Source organism: Nerophis lumbriciformis, linkage group LG18, assembly GCF_033978685.3.
Source record: "Nerophis lumbriciformis linkage group LG18, RoL_Nlum_v2.1, whole genome shotgun sequence".
NCBI lineage: Eukaryota > Metazoa > Chordata > Actinopteri > Syngnathiformes > Syngnathidae > Nerophis > Nerophis lumbriciformis.
The window spans coordinates 20,032,363-20,039,732 of record NC_084565.2 but is presented as its reverse complement, the minus strand read 5'-3'; positions in this window follow the sequence as shown (position 1 = coordinate 20,039,732).

The following is a 7,370-nucleotide window of genomic DNA, read 5'->3' as shown; positions in this document are numbered from 1 at the left end:
AATGTTGCTCGAACGTTAATGTCACAACACACAAAATAAACATAGCGCTCACTTTCTGAAGTTATTCTTCATTCGTAAATCCTTCGTCTTCGGTGTCCGAAGTGAAAAGTTGGGCAAATGTGAGATCCAAAATGGCCGGTTCCGTCTCGTCGAAGTCATCGGAGTCAGTGTCACTGTTATCCAGCAGTTCTGTGAATCCTGCCTTCCGGAAAGCTCGGACCACAGTTGTGACCGAAATATCTGCCCAGGCATTTACGATCCACTGGCAGATGTTGGCGTCGTCTGGCGCTGCCTCCCTGTCTTAGTGAATGTGTGTTCGCCTTCTGTCATCCATTGTTCCCACGCAGTTAGCAGTCTAGCTTCGAATGCCCTGTTGACACCAATATCTAGCGGCTGGAGGTCTTTTGTCAATCCACCCGGAATGACGGCGAGTATTGAATTAAGCGCGTAAGCGTGTCTTTTAATGTGATGTTATGAGCTAGCAAATATAACAACTACACTACCCAGCATGCAACGATAGTTACGAGCATGCGCGTTGTTGTATGCTGGGAGTTAGAATGTGGTTATGAGCACGCTGTGAGTAAACGTTGAGAACTCAGTTAACACGCCTCGTCTGCATTATTTATAATTAGACAGACAACACACTTAATAGGAGCCATTTTGGGGTCTTTACATAAACACACAAATGGAAATGAAACGTCACATATCCCAGCATGCACCGCGCGCTTCTTCGTCATCCACTGTTCCCACGCAGTTAGCAGTCTAGCTTCGAATGCCCTGTTGACACCAATATCTAGCGGCTGGAGGTCTTTTGTCAATCCACCTGGAATGACGGCGAGTATTGAATTAAGCGCGTAAGCGTGTCTCTTAATGTGATGTTATGAGCTAGCAAATATAACAACTACACTACCCAGCATGCAACGATAGTTACGAGCATGCGCGGTAGCCCTGAGAAGCGTTGTTGTATGCTGGGAGTTAGAATGTGGTTATGAGCACGCTGTGAGTAAACGTTGAGAACTCAGTTAACACGCCTCGTCTGCATTATTTATAATTAGACAGACAACACACTTAATAGGAGCCATTTTGGGGTCTTTACATAAACACACAAATGGAAATGAAACGTCACATATCCCAGCATGCACCGCGCGCTTCTTCTTCTTCCGGGGGCGGGTGGTTGCTTACAGTACAAGAAGAAGCGCTTCCTGTTCTATGGGGGCGGGTGCTTACCTTGGCGGTTGCTTGCGTAGAAGAAGAAGCGCTTCCTGCTCTACCGGGAAAAAAGATGGCGGCTGTTTACCGAAGTTGCGAGAACGAAACTTTATGAAAATGAATCTTAATATTTATCCATATATAAAGCGCACCGGGTTAAAAGCCGCACTGTCAGCTTTTGAGTAAATTTGTGGTTTTTAGGTGCGGCTAATGGTGCGGAAAATACGGTAGATGCATCTGTATTCTTGAAAAAAATTGAAAATTTAGGGCCTTATCTATTATTGGTTTGTGTGTACCGTATTTTCCGCACTATTAGCCGCACCTAAAAACCACAAATTTACTCAAAAGCTGACAGTGCGGCTTATAACCCGGTGCGCTTTATATATGGATTAATATTAAGATTCATTTTCATAAAGTTTCGGTCTCGCAACTACGGTAAACAGCCGCCATCTTTTTTCCCCGTAGAAGAGGAAGTGCTTCTTCTTCTACGCAAGCAACCGCCAAGGTAAGCACCACACCCCATAGAACAGGAAGCGCTTCTTCTTCTACTGTAAGCAACCACCCGCCCGCGTAGAAGAAGAAAAAGCGCGTGGATATTACGTTTCATTTCCTTTGTGTGTTTACATCTGTAAAGACCACAAAATGGCTCTTACTAAGCGACAGGTTGTAAAAACAAGATAGCTGAAAAAAAGATCCGGCCAGAGAACATTATCAACATGGACGAGGTTCTACTGACTTTTGATATTCCTGTGAACCGCACTGTGGATACAACGGGAGCACGTACGGTGAATATTCGCACCACAGGGAATGAGAAGTCATCCTTCACTGTTGTTCTAGCTTGCCATGCTAATGGCCAGAAACTTCCACCCATGGTGATATTCAAAAGGAAGACCTTGCCAAAAGAGACCTTTCCAGCCGGCGTCATCATAAAAGCTAACTCGAAGGGATGGATGGATCAAGAAAAGATGAGCGAGTGGTTAAGGTAAGTTTACGCGAAGAGGCCGGGTGGCTTTTTTCACGCAGCTCCGTCCATGTTAATATACGACTCCATGCGCGCCCACATCACGCTGGTTTTTAATATATTATTAAAGTTTGACTGACCTATCTGACTGTTTTTTTGACATTCCTTTAGCGCAGTTAGACGCGGCTTACAACACGGGGCGGCTTATAGGTGGACAAAGTTTTGAAATATGCCGTTCATTGAAGGCGCGGCTTATAACCCAGGGCGCCTTATGGTGCGGAAAATACGGTACTACAAAACCCAAAACCAGTGAAGTTGGCACGTTGTGTAACTCGTAAATAAAAACAGAATACAATGATTTGCTAATCCTTTTCAACCTATATTCAATTGATTAGACTGCAAAGACAAGATACTTAACGTTCAAACTGGTAAACGTTGTTATATTTGGCAAATATTAGCTCTTTCGGAATTTGATGCCTGAAACATGTTTCAAAAAAGCTGACACAAGTGGCAAAAAAGACTGAGAAAGTTGAGGAATGCTTATCCAACACTTATATGGAACATCCCACAGGTGAACAGGCTAATTTGGAACAGGTGGGTGCCATGATTGGGTATAAAAGCAGCTTCCATGAAATGCTCAGTCATTCACAAACAAGGATGGGGCAAGGGTCACCACTTTGTGAACATTTGCGTGAGTAAATCGCCGAACAGTTTAAGAACAACATTTCTCAACGAGCTATTGCAAGGAATTTAGGGATTTCACCATCTACGGTCCGTAATATCATCAAAAGGTTCAGAGAATCTGGAGAAATCACTGCACGTAAGCGGCAAGGTCGATCCCTCAGGTGGTACTGCATCAAAAACCGACATCAATATGTAAAGGATATCACCACATGGGCTCAGGAACACTTCAGAAAACCACTGTCAGTAACTACAGTTTGTCGCTGCATCTACATCTGTGATGGTATGGATTGTATTAGTGCCCAAGGCATGGGTAACTTACACATCTGCCATCCAAGTAACGTCTTTTTCATGGATGCCCCTGTTTATTTCAGCGAGACAATGCCAAGCCACATTATGTGCATGTCACAACAGCATGGCTTCGTAGTACAGTTTGTAAAAGAGTGCAGGTACTAGACTGGCCTGCCTGTAGTCCAGATCTGTCTCCCATTGAAAATGTGTGGCACAATATGAAGCCTAAAATACCACAACGGAGACTCCGGACAGTTGAACAACTTAAGCTGTACATCAAGCAAGAATGGGAAAGAATTCCACCTGAAAAGCTTCAAAAATTGTTCTCCTCAGTTCCCAAACATTTACTGAGTGTTGTTAAAAGGAAAGGCCATGTAACACAGTGGTAAAAATTGTCCTGTGCCAACTTCTTTGCAATGTGTTACTGCCACTAAATTCTAAGTTAATGATTATTTGCAAAAAATAATAAAATTAAGTTTCTCAATACAAACATTAAATATCTTGTCTTTGCAGTCTATTCAATTGAATATAGGTTGAAAAGGATTTGCAGATCATTGTATTCTGTTTTTATTTACAAATTACACAACGTGCCAACTTCACTGGTTTTGGGTTTTGTAAGTCAGCAAAAGTTCAGAAAGGAAGCAAGGCAATTTAAGGCTTTTTCCAGCTTTCTAGGAAAAACCTTCAATCTCAGGACTGACCACAAAGCACTCAGCTGATCAATTCCATGAAGAATAAGAATTCAAGAGTTACAAGATGGTGCCTGGTGACACAGCCCTACAATTTTGATGTTTGACCCACCACAGGTAAAAATAACCTACTTGCTGATTACCTGTCTCGTCACCTGACCTTTCAGCCACTGGACAGATAGAGGGGTATGTCACAGTTTGATCTTACATTGTCACTGTTGTGTGGAGTAACTATCTCTGGACTGGAACTCAAAAAAAGGAAGGCCTATTACCAGTGTTGGGACTAACGCGTTACTAAGTAACGCGTTACTGTAACGCCGTTAGTTTCGGCGGTAACTAGTAATCTAACGCGTTATTTTTTTATATTCAGTAACTCAGTTACCGTTACTACATGATGCGTTACTGCGTCATTTTACGTTACTTTTTATGTAGTATCGGCTAGAAACAGAAGATCTGAGTGTGTTTTATTGCAGCGCTGAATGTTTCTGTGTCACAGAGCACGCTCTGTGTGTGGGGGTGTGGGGGGTGGGGGGGGCGGAGGGGCGTGTCTGTGTTTACGAACAATACATCATGGCGGAGCTGAAGACGAGTTTTTTTACATGGAAATTTTCTCACTATTTTTCTTTTATTGAGAACAAAGAAAATAACATTTTAGTGAAATGTAAGTTATGCTTTGGATCAAAGATCCTATCTACGTCCCAAAACAGCAATTCTAATCTGCTGAAACACCTCGAAAAGCAACATGCTTCCACGAAGCTAGTAAAAAGAGAGAGAGACTCCGATGCCACTTCACCTCCTCCACCACCAGCACGTAAGCAACAGCGGCTGGATTTTAACACAACGACTGCTAGTCAGGACAATATTGACAGAGCCATTGCAGCATATGTGGTAGAGGACATGCAGGCAATTTCTACGGTGGAGTCACCCGCTTTCAGGCATCTCATTAGCATGATACCCGGCGCCAAACGGCAAATGGCACGAAAAACTTTTTCAAAATACCTGGACAGTGAGTACATTAAAATGGAAAGCGAGCTAAAGAGAACGTTTGAGGGGCTGGACTACATATCGACTACCGCAGACATTTGGTCTGCCCAGAGCCGGCCCAAGGCATAAACGTACTAAGCGCTTGCTTAGGGCCCCGCGGCCACCAGGGGGCCCCCAAAAGCAATTAACAAAAATTTCTTATTTTTTATTTTTTGCATGTACGAGTCTGACTGATGATTTCTAAATGATCAAAGATATATTATTGTACAAAAACACAATTTTAGGTCAGCAGAGTGCTGCTGCTGATCTAGGCCTAGTGATTCTTCCTGCCTCTCTTTAAATGTAAAACTGCCTCTGCTGCACCTGTGACGTTTGCCGCCCGCCGTGCAATGCCAGTGCGCACTAGGCATCAAAAGCGCAGATAGAGGCAAAACAATGTCACAAAAAAGGACATATCCTTCAGGTGCAGAAAAAAGGAAGAAGAAGAAAGTGGAAGAGGAGAAAAAATGCCATGATAAAGGTATGTTTGCATGACTTGGTAATAAAAAGTTTATCAAAGAGATTTGTAGCTGTAATTAGCTTTAGCTAGGTGACGTTAGCTAGCTAGCAATATGTTTTTAGCATCAGGTGCTAGCAATATGTTTTTAGCATCAGGTTACTAGTGAGATATGTTGTTTGCACAAATTGTTTGCAGCAGAGCACGGTAATTTATTTGAGTAAAATAAACATTATTTTTTACATCAACTCATAAGTTATGTGAAACTTCCCCAGGAGCATTGTTAAAATACTTTGGAGGCACAGAATCAGCCCAGAGCCAGTCCACATCCTCAGGCTCAACTGTGAGTGATGAATCAGGTGAGGAAAAGACTGTCACCATACAGTATACATTTAATTTCTTAGTATAAACATTACACTTGAAGGGAAATTAATATAGTCAAAGTATCTCATTAATATGTGTGCCTATATGTATGTATGTATTTCATCTTAGGTCCATCTCCATCCTCTACAGTGCTCTCTCACACACCTCCATCCTCTGTGCCCACTGTCCCCTCCATGTCTGAAACCACAGCTGATTTATCTAGTAAGTTAACTGCAAAACACCCTTTGTAATTGCTCATTGTACTGCAGAACATTCTGAGATTAATAATTATGTCCAACAGTGCACTTTAATGACCTTATAGGTCCTTCTTTTTTAGTCATTGTCTTTCTTTGGTCACTTCCTCAGCAACTTCCACCACAACGTCCCCTTCACACCATGGACCATCATCAGCTCCGCCAGTTGACCCAGCTGAGTGGCCTTCTTTCCTCTCAGATTCAGACAGGACTGAGCAGGTGATCAGAGGACCACTGTCTATTAAGGAGAACTTTTCATTCCCCAAACGGCATGATGGCCGAAGTTTTCATTATCATTATACCTACAGACAGCTAGTCAATGGAGAAAAAGTCAAGCGTAGCTGGCTGACTTATTCAAGAAGTAAATATGCAGTCTATTGCTTTTGCTGCAAATTGTTTTCCAAAAAGTCCTAAAAACTGGCAGCCGAGGGACAGCTGGATTGGGTCAACATAGGTGCACTGCTGAAACAGCATGAAAACAGTGAAGATCATTGTAGCAACATGGTGAAATGGAAGGAATTCCCCTTGCGTCTTTCAAAGGGGAAAACTATTGAGAATTTAACTTCAGTAGACTGCGCTCTCTTTGTACAAAGTAAACATTAAATATGAACAATTAACTAAAAATATAAACTAGTAATTAAAGACTAATATGTACAAGACTGATGAGACAAGATGACACTTTTACCGTAAATGCAAAGCTTTATCACTTGGACTGTTCAACCCCAGGCCACTCTTGTAGCTTTCATTGCTATGCTGATGACACCCAACTCTACATGCCCCTAAAGCTGACCAACACGCCGGATTGTAGTCAGCTGGAGGCGTGTCTCAATGAAATTAAACAATGGATGTCCGCTAACTTCTTGCAACTCAACGCCAAGAAAACGGAAATGCTGATTATCGGTCCTGCTAAACACCGACATTTATTTAATAATACCACCTTAACATTTGACAACCAAACAATTACACAAGGCGAATCAGTAAAGAATCTGGGTATTATCTTCGACCCAACTCTCTCGTTTGAATCACACATTAAGAGTGTTACTAAAACGGCCTTCTTTCATCTCCGTAATATCGCTAAAACGTCTCGTCTCGACTACTGTAACGTATTATTTTCGGGTCTCCCTATGTCTAGCATTAAAAAATTACAGTTGGTACAAAATGCGGCTGCTAGACTTTTGACAGGAACAAGAAAGTTTGATCATATTACGCCTATACTGGCTCACCTGCACTGGCTTCCTGTGCACTTAAGAAGTGACTTTAAGGTTTTACTACTTACGTATAAAATACTACACGGTCTAGCTCCGTCCTATCTTGTCGATTGCATTGTACCATATGTCCCGGCAAGAAATCTGCGTTCAAAGAACTCCGGCTTATTAGTGATTCCCAGAGCCCAAAAAAAGTCTGCGGGCTATAGAGCGTTTTCTATTCGGGCTCCAGTACTA